Below are 16,584 nucleotides of genomic sequence, written 5' to 3'. Positions count from 1 at the left end.
GCGGAAATAGAGCCCCAAACCCAATGAGCCAGCAGTATCCGAATGGTCCTGAAAATCAAATTGCAGATTCAAGGTATCCTGCCACAAGGATACACCATTGAACTCCCTCAGGAATTCCAGCCACATCTGGAGGTCTATCTTGACCTCCCTATGCAATCGCACCCGATGATGAGCAGAACGCAGGCCTGCGGTAAGCCTGGTCAGTGTGTCCAGGGCTGAGTCGGGGTGGCCGTCCATCAGCAGGTAGAGCTGAGTGTCATCAGTGTATTGGTGACAACCCAGCCCAAAGCTCCGGACAATCGGGGGGCCACCAGGTGGCGCATTGGAAGATGGCCAACAATAACATCTCTCTGACCCACACGAGGTAATTAAGAGGCTGCTATGGGAAGTATGCAGCCTTCCCGCCCCCCCCAAGGAGATGGGGGGGACTGCCTTGCCAGCGGTGTCCATAATGCACCCCCGGATTCGAAAGAAGGGGGTGCTGGTCACTTGGCACAAGCCCTCGGTGAAGTCAGCTCTTCCTGACGCCATCTCCAATCAGCGCCCGGGTTCGCTTTAGCTCGAAAATATAATTGGAAACATATAAATGGAAAGAAGCTAAAGCACATACATCAAGCGAAATTCGGGAGATAAGACTGCTGATTAATGGATCTCTGTGACCGGAGCGACGGATGGGACAAATAAATGAAGTGATGAACCACCATTAAGAGACTGGTATGTTTGGAGTGAAACGGAAGGGGGGTGGAGGAAAAAACTTTTCTTTTCTTTGCCTTATGTGAGTATTAATAACCCTCCACCCCAGAAAGAAGTTCGTTGCATTTTATTAATCACAAGCAGGAATTCAAGAACTCTGTGGAGTGAATTATAGATCAAAGAGATAATGGGTAAACAATGGAGAACGGAGGAAAGTTTTATGACACAGTTTTAAATGGTGTCTCGCTAAGACAGGCTTGTCTAAGAAAGACGGGGGGAAGAGGACCAGGATCATCGGAATGTGAATCATGACTGGAATGTGATCTAAACCTGGCAGAGCCCTCCTGATATACTTGGCAAGCCTGGAAAATTAAAGGACAGACCGAGGATAATTTTTTTTACGGAAGTGTGGAATGGTGTCTGTCCCTAAGTGATATGATTTATGGAGAGTGTAAAACCCACACAGAGGATGTTTGTTTCCAACCCGCTTGTGAAGATTATCAGAGATCGCAAAGAAAGGATTATATGATAACAACAAGAAGATGAAGAAAGTAATAGAGACTATCTGGACAGAACTGGATAGAACTGTTTAATTAAAGCAGCAACATAAGTGATGCTTGGACCCCCATTTGGAGCTTGAAGTATGGGTACCCCCAACAAAATTTAAAAATGTCTGTTAATAAAAATGCCTGTTAATAAAAATTATTATAAAATTATTATAAAAAAACAAAAACAAAGCTCTGGACAATCTGGGTGAGGGGGTGCATAAAGATGTTGAAAAGCATTGGGGAAAGGATTGTGCCCTGCGGCACTCCACACACCAAGGAGTGGCGTGATGACATCTCCCTCCCTAGCGCCACCCTCTGTCTCCGACAGAGATGAAGGAGTGCAGCCATTGTCAGGCTGTGCCCTGAATCCCCACATTCAGAAGATCATGATTGACCATGTCAAAGGCTGTTGACAAATCTAAAAGAATCAGCAGTCCCGACCCGCCTCGATCCAGTTGTCTACGGAGGTCATCTGTTAGGGCGACCAGAGCCGTCTTGGTCCCGAAACCAGGACGCAAACCGGACTGAAATGGATCTAAAGCTGATGTTTCCTCCAGAAACCTACCAAGCTGTTCAGCAACTGCTCTCTCAATTACCTTACCCAGATATTAAAGATTCGAAACTGGGCAGTAATTGGATAGATCTAAAGGATCTAATGAAGTTTTCTTTAAGAGCAGACACACCACTGCTTCCTTCAACTCCCCTGGGAACATCCCCGTGCCAAGGGACAAATTGATGATTTAAACCAGGGGGGCCCCGCACGATGTCTGGACATGCTCTAATCAGCCGAGACGGGCACGGGTCAACAGAAAAGTGGTGGGCCTACCAGCTTGGAGGAATCTGTCCACATCAGTGGGGAGTATCCGATCGAAATGGTCCAACAATGGACCTGAAGACAGTCAAGGGGCCTCCAGTTCCGTTACTGTATCCAAATTGGCAGGGAGGTCACAGTGGAGCAGCAGGACTTTCTCTGCAAAAAATCTCGCAAATGCCTCACAGCTATGAGTCGAATTTGTGTTTAAATTTGGTTGTCCCCCTAAGGACGTTATCAACCTGATTATTGTAAAAAGTTGTGCCAGGCGAGAGCTAGCAGATGCAATGGAAGCTGTGAAGTAAGATTTCTTAGCAGCTTTCATTGCAATCTCATAGGCTTTCATAAGCGTCCTATAAGAAGTTCCTGAAGCTCCGTCGCGAGTCTGTCGCCATACCCGCTCTAGCCGTCTGAGGTCCGCTTCATTTTCAGGAGCCCTTCAGTGAACCAAGGTGCCTGGTTTCAGCGGGGTCGCAGAGGGTGCTTAGGTGCGATCTCATCTATGGCTGCCAAGAGCTGGTTGTTCCAGTCCTTGACAAGGTCATCTAATGAGTCGCCAGGGGGAGCAGGGTCCCACATGATGGAATCTATCAGGATCCATCAGCCTCTGTGGGCAAGCCCAAAGCAGGGGAGGAGCGGGAAGTCAATCTTGGCTTTCAGAGCATAATGATCATATCATGGCACTTCCACGGCACTTCCATGGCACTTCCACGGGGGGGACATGATCACATGCCGGCACCAAATATCAAATCCAGTGTGTGGTCTGCTTGATGAGCGGGGCCCAAAACAAACTGGGAGAGCCCTAGTGTAGCCATGGAAGGCACTAAGTCCAGAGCCCGGGGGGGACAGCATCGGCATGTATGTTGAAGTCCTCCAAAACCAATAAGTTTGGGAACTCCAAGGCCCAGCCTGCCGCCACCTCCAGCAGGTCTGACAGGGTGGCTGCTGGTGTGCTGGGTGGTCGGTACACCAGCCAGACAGCCAAGCTCTCCTTGGTACCCCACACGAGACTGACACATTCAGTGACAGGGATTGATGGTGCTGGCAGAGCCCTGAAAGAACAATCCTCCTGGATTAACAACGCTAAGGAACCCGTTCTGTGAGTCAGGAGTGGAAGGTATAGTGATAAAGTGATTCAGATCCCATTTCCACAGCTGATTTCTGATAGGAGTAATAATATATTTCTGTTTGACCCCTTAGAACTTGTGCTCTGGAGTCCTTCAGGCTTCCATTGTATCCTCCTTGTTTTCACCATTTATTTGAAACTATGTGATAACGACTGTCAGGTATTTAGAGTAATGTGCCATCAGTATGCTGATTAAATTCAGTTCTGCTTGAAGCTCTTCCTCCATGCACCTCTCCTTTCACTGAACTGGTGTTATTAATTCCTATTTGTAAATCCCTCTCTTACCTTTGAATTTTGATGTGCGACAAAAATACTTAATTTCACATATCCCCTCATGGAGTCTGAACTGGCAGTGTCTGACCGGGAACAAGATCTTGAAGTCGTATTGGATAGAGGTTAATAAAGACCAGCTCTGTATACAGCAGTTGTGAAAAAGGCAAATTCCTTACCTAGGCTCACTGTGAGAGGAACTGAATATAAAACGAAAGATATCACAATACCAGTATACAAATATTTGTTGTTTAATGCCAGTAAAGGAGTTTGGATTGGATTATTTGCAATTAGTGTACTTGCAATATTGTGTACAGTTGCCTCCACCCAAAAAGGATATTGTAGAGTTGGAAAGGGTTCAGAAATGGGGAGTCATGATGCTGAAGGGGAAGGACTAACTCCCTGTGAGGAAAGATTACAAGATTTGGGGCATTTTAGTTTAGAAGGAAGGCAAATTACAAGATGATAGAGGTGTATAAGATCATGATGCCTTAAACCTAGTGTTCACCTCTATGGATGTGGATGATCTAAGAAAAAGCAAAACAAAAGAAATACCATGGTTGGATCACTTCCTGGTGCAACTGGACTTCTCTATGACCCTTCCCCTCTGCAGGGAGGTGGGACCGATTCGGATGGCCCGCCTATGCCACTTAATGGCTCTAAAAGGTTCCAGAGTGTGGTTATGTTGTTGTTTAGTTGTTTAGTCGTTTAGTCATGTCCAACTCTTCGTGACCCCATGGACCAGAGGGGGTGGGGTCATGTGCAGGTATCCCTTCACTGGCCCTGAAGGCCCAACCCAGGCATGGCTTGCCTCCCTGTGCCTGTGACCTCGATAAGGGAACCTGTCATGAGGGTACCTTTGTTGCACTCCCTCAGAAATTTGCACCCAGGGCCACAGTCCCCTGATTCCCCATGCTATGCTGCTGTCTGAAGGTCTGTTGCTGGGATTCACAAGTGGGCAGAGTGGTGTTGCTTTTAGGCTTTGCACAGGCATCTGGTTAGCCATTGCAACAACAGGGTTTTGCAACAGAAAGCCCTGGCCAACTGAAGCTGGTGGGGAATCTAACTTCAGCCAAAATATTAATTGCCTCAAAGTGGTACTCACCCAGTGTACCTGCTGAAGAAGAGGAGACTCATAATGAACTTGCTGAAGAAATGTGGTTTCACAATTTTGTCTAAGATCACCAGCCTGCTCACTTGGCTGAGTAAGGGAGGCCAACAGAGAGAAATAATTGAGAGAATATAGAGCCCTTTTGTAATATGTACCAGGGGTGGATAACCTGTGTTGTGGGGGTGAAATGTGGCCCCTGCATTCCTACATGTCACAGGGGAAAGACTGGGAAGAGGAGGTGTCAGAAGCTTAAGGGATACCACAGCTTCTTAGTGAGCTGGGACAGTCTATGGCAGAAAGAAAGCTGAAGCTGGCAAATGGCAGGAGGGAGGTCAAAAGGCAAAGATGAGCCCGACAGTTGAAGAGTCATGCGTGTCTCCCCCTCCTGCTGTGACAAGTTCCCCTTCAACCTCCCCACAAGAACCAGGAGAGGGATGAAAAGGACGAAAGTATCTGATTGCTTGCAAAAAAAACCCTGGAGAGCAGGAGACATAGACAGGTGTGGGCAGTCAGAGATCTTTAGTCTCAGCAACTGATTTCATGGAGTATGACCCACAGGGGATGAGTTGCTGTGCTCATTGGTCTGACACACAGCCGTCTGTGAAGATCATGTTTTTGCTAATAAAGAGTTAATTCCAACTTGAACTGCATGATTTACTGAGTATGTGAGACATACAGACATATGACATATGGCAGACATGTCCAACACATCAATCACGATCTAACGGTCGATCGCTGGATGGATTTTGGTCAGTTGAACTATGGCCAAGCAGCCTTTGCTCCTCCCTCACAGCTGGGGCTCTTGCCATCCCATGGGCTTGCAAGGCAGCTGCAAAAGGGATAGAGTTGCACCTCCACTTTCACCTCCCATGAGCTCCAGAGTGTGCACCAGTGGGTTAAATGGGACTTGTGAGGGGCTCGGCTGCAGGAGGGAGAGAGCTGTGCCTCCATTTTTGCTGTCCTGTGAGCTCCAGAGCTTGCACCTCTCTCGCTTTGCTCTGCTAAGGAAGCCGCCCTTGGCTGGGTGGTCCTCGCTGGGTGCTGCATGGCCTCACTCGTGCGGTGGGAAGAGCGTGCAGTGGTCCCCCTCAGGAGCGAAGGAAAGTGGGGTGTGAGGGTGCCGATGTTCTGCATTTGGGACGAGGCTGATAAAAGGAGAGTGCCTTTCCTTCCTCCTCCATGCAGAGTGGCCTGTGGCTTAATCAGCTGTCATCTCCATTTGGGCAATACATGCAAGAAGATGATGGAATCCACCACGAATCTGTGCTAAGAAAGGGTTTTTTCCTGGCCACCAACAATGCCTTATCACTTGCCCCTAAAGTGAAGATATGAAGGATGACCATGGGAGAGTGGGGTCAATCACTGCCAGTTTTTGATACTGGATACTTGAAGTTGGGCATGCCTGACATATGGAACTGAATTTGGAAGGTGAGTAGAGGAATCATAAAATAAGCCTTGCCATGGCTGTATCACAAGTGAGTTTCCATCTCCAAAGGAAATAGAAAAATATATTGCAGAAAGTGAAAAAGGGGGTCAAAAAATGCTCTTTCAAGTTGCATTAACTGCAATTAAAAAAAATTCATCAGTATACTCAAATATGGAATTGGAGCAAGAAACTGATGGCAACCTTATTTCCAAACAAGGAGCTGCTGATCTGGATAACCTTGCACAGTATTTTGATAGTGGGGTAGATTCAGAAAATGAGACTGACAAAGAAAAAGACATACAAACAAATGGGGAAGTGATCTTAGAAGGTGAGAGGAGTAATCGCGATGAAGGCCTTGGCACCTCAAATTTCAGTGGCAGTGCCAAACCTCAGCACCCCCTGTCTCTTCCCTTCTGTTGGGGCACCTGCTGCAGCACCCCAGAAGCTCTGCATCTGATGTAACTGTACCAGACATGCTCCCCTAGATCCACCTTTGCACAGGATGTATCACAATTGAGTTTCCAACTCAAAAGCAAATAGAAAAGTATATCACAAAGAGTCTCATCCCTGAGCCTAAAACATTCCTAAAAGATACCTGCAATCAAATTTTCCCAGAAAGCATCCTGAAAATTTCAGGGCACTAATGGAGACGCACATGTACAAGAGTGTTTTGTCTGGAGTCAACAGAAATAAGCTTTATATTGCTTTCCATGTTGATTATTTTGGAACTAGGCAGTCAAAATTAGCACTTCTGTGTCTAAGCCTGCACTGGTATCTGCTGAAGGCTGGGATTTTAATGGGAAGTGGTGGAAACTTTCCCATAGGATCCTCAAACCTTAAAAAGGCAACAACAACAATTTATACCTGACCCATCTAACTGGGTTGCCCCAGCCACTGTGGGTGGATTCCAACATAATATACAACAACACAAGAAAAGCAACAGAACAGAACGGAAGGACTGAATCTTTTGAAACAACGTGTTTTGCTTGAGAGGCCATCTGCAAAGTACTTTGCAATATGAGTATATTCTAAGCCATATTGTTCCCATATTGAACAAGCAACATTTCTTTTGAAATATATACTTTTTAAAGAAATACAGTATGAGATTCAAGAAAGATTTCTCAAGTTGGCAAGTTGTAGCAACAAAAGTTGAATAAATTGCTCATTTCATAACATTAAATGAAGCATGGTCAGTGTTTGTCAAGCTCAAGCCTACAATAATGGGGCAAATATGACTGCAAAATACAATGGTGCACAAGCAAACATTCAAGAAGAATACTCAACGTCCGTCCCCCCCCCCCCTTGTGGTTGTCACACAATCAACTGATGTGGAAATTTTGCTGTTGAATGCCTACCTGAAGCAATTACCTTTTTTGGGGGGGGAGTAATTCAACCTGTTTCCTACCTTTCAATTCCAGTCCTGATTGAAAGGAATTCCAGGAACAGTAGCTTCTGCAGAGAGGTCATTTAGCAAACTTAAGTTAATTAATAATTATTTAAGGACTACAATGTCTCAGGAACATCTTGTGGATTTGGAAAGCCTAAGTAAATTAAATAATCAAGCATTGCCAGAACAATTAGTTTTCATGCTGTGATTCTAAAGTTTCCACAAAAACGGCCAGAAACAATCCTTTTCTAAAGTATTCTGTAAATAGTATTCTTTCCTGTAGCACCTTAAAGACCAACTAAGTTAGTTCTTGGTATAAGCTTTCGTGTGCATGCACACTTCTTCAGATACAGTGTGTATCTGAAGAAGTGTGCATGCACACGAAAGCTTATACCAAGAACTAACTTAGTTGGTCTTTAAGGTGCTACAGGAAAGAATTTTTTACTTCGACTATGGCAGACCAACACGGCTACCCATCTGTAACTGTAAATAGTATGTTTATCCATCTATCATCTTTCTATCTGTCTTTACTAATGCTAATGTTTTGTGATTATTTGATCTGCATTTCAATATAAAAGGATGTTTTGATGTGAATTCATTCTCCTTATTTGTATTGTAGCACAAAGAAAGGTGTTCAAATCAAATGTGCTTTCATTCCATCATGGGACTGAAACCACTTTGGTCGTGCTGGGTGATGATCTCCAACAGGCTAGGTACAGAGGTAAAAGTTGTTTCCTGGTTCTGCTAGATCTCTTAGAGGCTTTTGATACCATTGACTGTGACTGTGGAGGAGTTGGGAGGTGGGGGCAGTGTTATGCAGTGGTTCCACTCATTCCTCATGGGCAGTGTCCTGAATGTGTAGCTGGGGAATAAGTGTTCGGATCGCTGAGTGCTCACTTGTGGGATATCTCAGTACTCCATCCTCTCCCTCATGCTTTTTAACATCTATATGAAACCACTGTGAGAGATCAACAGGGTTGATCTATATGAAACCACTGTGAGAGATCAACAGGGTTTTTTTGTGAGTGATATCCAGCTCTACCTCTCCTTTAAATTGGAATCAGTGAAGGCACTGAATGTCCTGTGTGAGTATCTGGAGGTGGTTGGAGGATGGATGGCAGTTGACAGATTGAGGCTGAATCCCAACAAGACAGAGGTACTGTTTCTGAGGGACAGGAGCTGGCGGGTGTCGGGGACTCTGTAGTCTTGAAGGACCAAGTGCACAGTCTGTGTGTCATTTTGGACTCACTGCTTGCTGTCCACGGAGGCACAGGTCAAGTCTGTGTCCAGGGCAGCTGTCTACCATCTCTTTCTGGTAGGCCAGCTGAGACCCTACCCCCATGCACACTGTCTTGTCAGCTTGGTTATCTCCCACTTGGATTACTGCAATGCACAATAGGGACTACCTTTGAAGGTGACTTGGAAACTACAACTAATTCAGAATGCAGCTGCTAGACTTATGACTGGGAGCGGCCGCCAGCAGCATATAACACCAGTCCTAATGGATGTACATACTCCCAGTATGCTTCTGGGCATAGTTCAGAGTGTTGGTGCTGCCCTAAACAGCCTCAGCCCTGTATACCTGAAGGAGTGTCTCCACCCCTATCATTCAGACTGGACACTGAGGTCCAGCTCTGAGGGCCTTCTGGCACTTTCCTCAGCACACACATGCCCAACTGGCATGTTCTCTCCCTCCTGGTCAGTCGTTCGGGAACTTCAAAAGCTTTCTCCAGCCCGAACATCACAGTGACTGATACCAAGAGGCACCAGCACACTTTAGGATCAGCAGAGTGTGTGCAGTTCGTGTGACGGACTCAGTAGCGCAGCATTTTGGCTAAACTACTTTATTTACATATAATACACTCAGAACATTCTAACGCAGCTCCTTACTCATCAGCATCAAACAGCAAAGAGAAAGAACAAAAAACAATAATCCTACATCACGGAACACAGTAATACAAACATGCTGTCTCCGTCACTTCCCACTATGTGGAATGAAAACATACACTGTCATGTGATAAAAAACAATCCCATGACTGCAAACATGGGAAAAGAATCCTAACAATGAGAGAGGAATAAAAAGTTTTCTTTATCCATTTTTCCACACTATCAATAAATTTGTATACTTCTTCATGCCCCTTACTTGCCTTCTTTTTAAACTGAAAAGCCCCCAATTTTGCAACCTCATTAGCGACTTGCTCTTGATCGATTACTCCTCCTTTTCTGAAACTTTTCAACTCTACAATAGCCTTTGAGGTGGGAAGATGGTACATCATATTCCTAATATTTGCATAATGGCATCATGATATTGGAAGATTCGTTCAAAGGTAGCCAAGATATCTACAAATAAGAATAAAAATTCACATCAATGCAGGGATAGATGTTTTAATGCTGGGAACCCCTCTGTCATAGGCTCAGGTTGAATAGATGTGAAAATAGACCATCTTTCATTAAGACACTACAATGTCTACTGTGCCTCATTCCCAAAGGAAACAGAAACCTCAGCCGGAGGAGATAAATTCTCATGGAAGCAAGAGAGGGCTGGAGGGAGGCCAAGGCACTGATAAGTGATCTCTAGTAACAACACAGAGGAGGGGTGAATCATCAGAGGAAGAGGTAGTTCACCAGCCAGAATCCCCCCGTGCTCGTAGGTTAACGAGGGTCAAGGAAAGACGTCAAAGAAACAAAAGGGGGGTTTCTGGAAGACATCCTGTTGGCACTGGAATCGGAGTCCAGATGCCTCAATGTCTTGTAAGGAGGTGGTAGCCGTGGGTGTAATTACTGTGTATAGTAAATCTGCTTGAAAACTGACGAAGTCTGCTTGCTGCCTGATTAAGCCAAGGAGGCAACTAGATTGTGACAGATGGGGACACTCATCTCTATTTCTCCTTTATATCTGCTGGTGAGGCGGTGGAAGTGCTATTCTGGTGCATTGCCTCAATAATGGACTGAATCAGAGCCAACAAACTGAAACTTAATCCAGATAAGACTGAGGCACTGTGGCCTAGACCAGATGGGTGGAAGATTGCCTCTTGATGGGGTTACACTTCCTTTGAAGGAGCAGCTTCATAGCTTGGGGGTATTCCTGGATCCTTTGCTGTCACTTGAGCCTCAGCTGGCCTCAGTGGCATGGAGTGCTTTCTATCAGCTTTGGCTGGTGGCCCAGCTACACCCCTATCTGGAGAGGGATAGCCTTACTACTGTTGTGTATGCTCTGTTAACCTCAAGGTTAGATTACTGAAATGTGTTATATGTAGGCCTGCCTCTGAAGACAGTTTGGAAGCTTCAGCTAGTGCAGAATTCACTAGCCAGGTTGCTCAACGGAGCAAGATGGTTTGAGGATATTACACCGATATAAGAATTAGAAACCCCAGGTCTTTATCTTATTATTCTAATAATGTTTCAATGTTTCACTTCAATTGCATTTATTTATTTATTTTAAAAAGTAATTTTTATTGGGTTTTACATTTTTATCACAATCACATCATAACTGGTAATAACAAATTACATTCCCTGCTCTCTCCCCATCCATGACTTCCCTCAACTTCCCCTTCTGGGTTTTTTTACAAATGAACTTGTCCTGCTTGCTATACTATGCTTCGATATTATATTCTTTACATTAAATGTTGTTATATTCTTATCATTTTAACATCATCTTTATAACTATGTCCTCATCTTCCTTTTTATACAGTTTTTCATAGAATTGAAGGAACTAGTAGGACATAGTAGAAATAGAAAAATATTTGGAAAGAAACGGAGGAGAACACTTGACGGATGAAGAAAAAATACAATTAAACAAATTAATAACAGCAGATGAGATTAGGGAGGCAATTAAGAAGATGAAATCAGGGAAAGCACCAGGTCCAGATGGTTTGTCATCAAAGTATTACAAAGTCCTAGAGGAGTATCTGGTCCCGGTACTATGTGACGTAATGAATAATATTCTTAAAGGAGGGAGGATACCTGACTCTTGGAAAGAGGCACACATCACGTTAATTCCTAAACCAGATTCTGATAAATTGAACATAAGAAATTATAGACCGATATCATTACTTAATAATGACTACAAAATCTTCGCAGAAATAATGGCGAACAGACTCAAGAAATACTTAATAAAATCCATTCATAAAGATCAAGCCGGGTTCCTCCCTAACAGGCAATTAAAAGACAATGTAAGACACATAATAAATATTATTGAATATTTGGAGCTCAGGAACGATATCCCTGCGGCACTAATCTTCATCGATGCCGAAAAGGCGTTTGACAATGTATCGTGGCGGTTTTTAATAAGATGTATGGAGAGAGCAGGGATAGAAGGCCCTTTCATGGAAGGAATAAAAGGGATCTATTCAAGACAAAGGGCTAAACTAATTATTAATAATAATTTAACTAACTCGTTTGAGATCTCAAAGGGTACAAGACAGGGGTGCCCCCTATCCCCTCTCCTATTTATTACGGCACTGGAAATACTTACAAATAAAATAAGGAAAACATCAGAAATAAGAGGAATCAGAATTGGAACAAAAGAGTATAAATTAAAGGCCTACGCCGATGATTTGGTAATATCGTTAGAAGATCCAATAAAAGGTATCGGTAAAATTTTAGAACTATTAGAAGAATTTGGAAAACTGTCCGGTTTTAAGTTAAATAAAGTTAAAACCAAGATGTTGACAAAAAATGTGGCTGAAGACTTAAGAAGTCAGTTAGAACTGCAAACAGGAATAAAGTAGTGAAAAAGGTGAAATATCTGGGCATTTGGGTCTCCACGAAAAATATAAATTTGGTAGAAGATAACTATATTAGGACCTGGAGAGAGATAAAAAAAGATTTAGATACCTGGAGCAGAATAAAACTTTCCTGGTCAGGAAGAATGACCGCAATTAAGATGAGTATTCTTCCAAAATTGCTGTTTCTATTTCAGAATATCCCGGTGATCAGAGGTACGACAATGTTTAAAGATTGGCAGAGAACCCTTTCCAGATTTATTTGGCAGGGCAAAAGAGCAAGAATCAAATTTAAGTTACTTACAGATCGAAGAGATAGAGGAGGGTTTGCTGTACCGAACTTGAAACTATACTATGAGGCCTCGTGCTTGTGCTGGATTAAAGAATGGATCGTCTTGAAAAATACAGATTTGTTAGATTTAGAGGGATTCGATGCTAGATTTGGCTGGCACGCATATCTGTGGCACAACAAAGAGAGGGTACATAAAGGTTTCTCTAACCATATTATCAGAGGAGCGTTGCTTGAGGTATGGGATAGAAATAAAAGACTTATAGAAAAAGACACCCCCTGGTGGTTATCACCAACTGATATCCTAACAATTAGAAAATTAAATATGGAAAATGAAAGATGGACTTATGAAGACCTCCTGGTAACATCAGATAAAGGATGGAAACTCAAAACATATGAAGATTTAAAGGATAAATTAACGGGATGGCTACAATTTCATCAAATTAACGCCTTATGGAGCGAACATAAAAAAATAGGGATGAATGAGAAAAAGTCCAGCTATCAGGTGGAAATATTGGAAGGTAATTCTAAACTCCTATCCAAAATGTATAATCAATTACTGGACTGGGATACTAAGGATGAAGAAATAAAGGAAGTTATGGTCAAATGGGCCATAGACCTTGGATATAATCTAGATTACGATAGGTGGGTGAAACTTTGGAACAAGGATATGAAGTTCACAGCATGTGTTGGACTCTGAGAAAACATGGGAAAGATGATGTACCGATGGTACATCACCCCCGTGAAATTGGAAAACATGTATAAGACCGGAGACAAAACATGCTGGAAATGCAAAACAAGAGAGGGCAACTTCCACCACATGTGGTGGACTTGTGAAGAAGTTAAAAGGTTTTGGGGAAACATTTATGATGAATTAAAAATTTTTTTGAAATACACCTTTCCCAAAAAACCCGAAGCCTTTCTCCTGGGAATGGTTGGAGAGGAGATTAAGAAAGAAGACCAAACAATGTTCCAATACTCAACAGTAGCCGCCAGGATATTGTTAGCGCAAAACTGGAAAACCCCTAATATCCCAACTGTAAGAGAATGGCAAATTAAATTATTCGAGTATATAGAATTAGCAAAGATGACACGAAAAATCAGGCATCAAAAAAGTGTAAAATTTATTAATGATTGGAATAAATATATGACATACATAGAAACACATTTAGGAAATTTCAAAATCACAGTACGTGTAATATAAAACCTGCGATGTATAGACAAAGGTTGTAAAATGACACCGCAGGAAGATATGGTGATTATATAGCCCAAAGCCGAGATGGAGGGAAGTCATGTTACGAATGGATGTTGGTCTGTTTTTCGTTGGTTTTCTTTTTTTGTATGTGTTGTTTTGTCTTTTATTTTATTTTTTACTTGGTGACTTATTTGTATGTTTTTCATCACTTATGTTGTATGTTTTGGTTACAAAAAAAAAGAACTTAATAAAAAGATATTTTAAAAAAATCATCTTTATAACTTCTATATTAATTTTGTTAATTGTAAGTGTTTACTCAAAACCTACTAGTGAGTCCATTTCTTTACACTGATTCTGTAAATACAACATAAAGGGTTCCCAGTCTTTTTAAAAACCTCTATTGCCCTTGTCTTCAAATCTTTCAGTCAGCTTCGCCATTTCAGCATGTTCCACCAGTTTTTCTTGCCATTGTTCTTTAGTAGGTATTTCGTTACTTTTCCATCTTTGGGCTAGTTGTAGTACACATAAAAAGTTTTTTCTTCTCTTTTGGCATATCTTGACCTGAAATGCCTAATAAAAAGGCTTCTGGTCTTTTCACAAAGGTTATCTTAAACATTCTTTTCATTTCATTATAAATCATTATATATAATACACAGCCCAACAAGAAAACGACAAGAATTCACCAACAGCATACGAATCAATATGGCTAACCTGATCCTAAAAAAACCCACCTACCCCACCCACACATGAAAAGAAAGTTCACCACGGCCAATCACAAACCAACAACCATACCCTAGGCCACCCCAATCTCTCTCACTACCAAAGGACAGAAGCAAATAGCAAAGAGAATCTGCACAAGCGACGCTGACACAAAACTCCACACATTCATTAAGTAAAATAGAAACATTGCCACCCGACCCCGCACACACACCCCATGGCCCCCTCCACCTCTACCCCCCTTTTCTTCCTAATGTAACACTAATGTCTCAACAAATGAAACTGATCTGTAGAAAATGTAACTTGAAAAAAGAGACATTGTACATACTTTTGTAAAGCAAGAAATCTTTAATAAAAAATACATGGAAAATACATGGAAAAAAAGAATCCATTAGGCTTGATTTTCATGTGTTCTGCATTTGTAAGTCTCTCCCTCCTACACTGCATTCCATGTCTCCTTATCTAACCCTGAAAGTGGTACTAATGGCAGGATGTTTTAGCACAAGAGTTTTAGCACATGAGTATATATCAGCTATCTTAGAAGTTTTCTGAGACCCAGGAAGAGGATTTTATGATGCTCTTCCCTCACTTAATGCTAGTTTGCCAAGGTAATGCTGGACATCCGAAACCTAAAATGGTCAAATGGTCTGGGCACATCGGGGCCACTCTAAGGTCATTGGAGGGGTGAAGATATCAGTATGGAGCCATAAATGTGTTATTTCTCCAGACATCTAACCTTTCCTGATGTATGTTTTATGACCCTTTGTTGGCTGTTTGAGAACTACTATCTAAGCTTTTGTTCTGAGGTGCCTCGGGGCAGACCTTCTCAACTGGCACGTTGAGTTGAGTGAGCTCTGTCTTTTTGCTATAGCTATAATAAATGCTGGGTCCTTAAATCTGGATGCTAGACTTGAAAATTGTTACCTTGGTTCTGTGGTCTATTCAAAAGTTGGTTGTTCCTCACCTGGGTAATGAACAAGGTGGTGTAGAGGTGAATTCTTACTACAACACCAATCCTAGGCTGAATGCAATGGCTACCAATTAGTTTCCAGGCCCAATTCAAAGTGGTGGTTTTGACCTATAAAGCCTTAAACAGCTCAGGATCCGGACTTCCGGGGTGGCGCCATCGGTAATGGCGGATTCCCTCTGATCCGGAGGGACTGGCTCCACGGAAAACGGGTCTGTTCCGCTACGGCGAAGCAGGAACCCTTTAAAAAATCACAGGTGGATGAAGCCTGTGACCATGGGACTTGGCAGGCACCTTTTGCGCCCCCCCAATTCGTAAAGGAACCCAATTACGGGCTCCGGAGCGAAGAGGGGCTAGTGGCGCGGTGCTGAGAGTCAACTGCTTCTTCCGTGGAGCGAAGCCGCACAGCCGTTGCCGGAGAGCGCTACCTTTTTCCTGGGACAATTTGGCTACAAAAACAACTACCCGTGAGCAGATCAAATTTGGACAATTGGACTTTAAACAACGATCTGTGAGTAGAACGGAAAATTGGATTAAGAAATTCCTCTTAATTTGGCACTGAAGTGGGAAGGTCTAAACACGAAGTCAGCCTTCCGTTTCTTGTAGATAGATTAAAGCAAAGACATGGCAAACTAGAGTTTAGAAAATCGTTTCTAAAGGATCAACTTTCATCATCTAAAACTACTGAACCCCCTTCGGAAGCAGGAGAAGAGGGGGGATTTTTTCCGGACTGTTTAAACCTGTAGAAGAAAGTGTAAAGAAAAGTAATTTTCCACCATCTTGAACCTGGGAGTGGGGTGTCAGGACAGATGTTTTTGGGAAGTTCATTGACTATAGACAAATGTTTTTGACAGACAGTTAAAAGAAGAGAAACATAGTGATTCCATTGTTCTCTTTCGCATTTTAAAGGAACAAATATTGACAAAATATCTGGAAAAGGAAACTTTGTTGTTAGATCTGCTGTTAAAAAAAAAGAAAAAGAAAAGAGATTGATACAAATAGAAGTTCTTCCCCTAGAGGGAGCTTGTGAAACTGTTATTAAATTTGAACTGGGGAGCTTCGCAGCTGCAAACAGATTAAGATCGTGGGAACAGACTTCTGACCTTGCATAACAATGTATTCAGAGGCTCTGGTGCGTGCTTTCTGCAAGACAAGTTCTTTATTGGAACAGTTACATGAGAAGACGGATTTGATGACTGTTGCGATTAGAAATTTTGGACAGGTAGTGGGTATCTATATAGAGCCCACCCAGGAATCAACTCAGGAGTGTGCTCTGACAGATCAGATGAGGGAGGAGGTTGTTGCTGGACCTCGGGTGGC

This window comes from Podarcis pityusensis (genome assembly GCF_964106645.2).
Source record: "Podarcis pityusensis genome assembly, chromosome: 8".
Taxonomy (NCBI): domain Eukaryota; kingdom Metazoa; phylum Chordata; class Lepidosauria; order Squamata; family Lacertidae; genus Podarcis; species Podarcis pityusensis.
Note: the sequence above shows the minus strand (reverse complement) of the source record.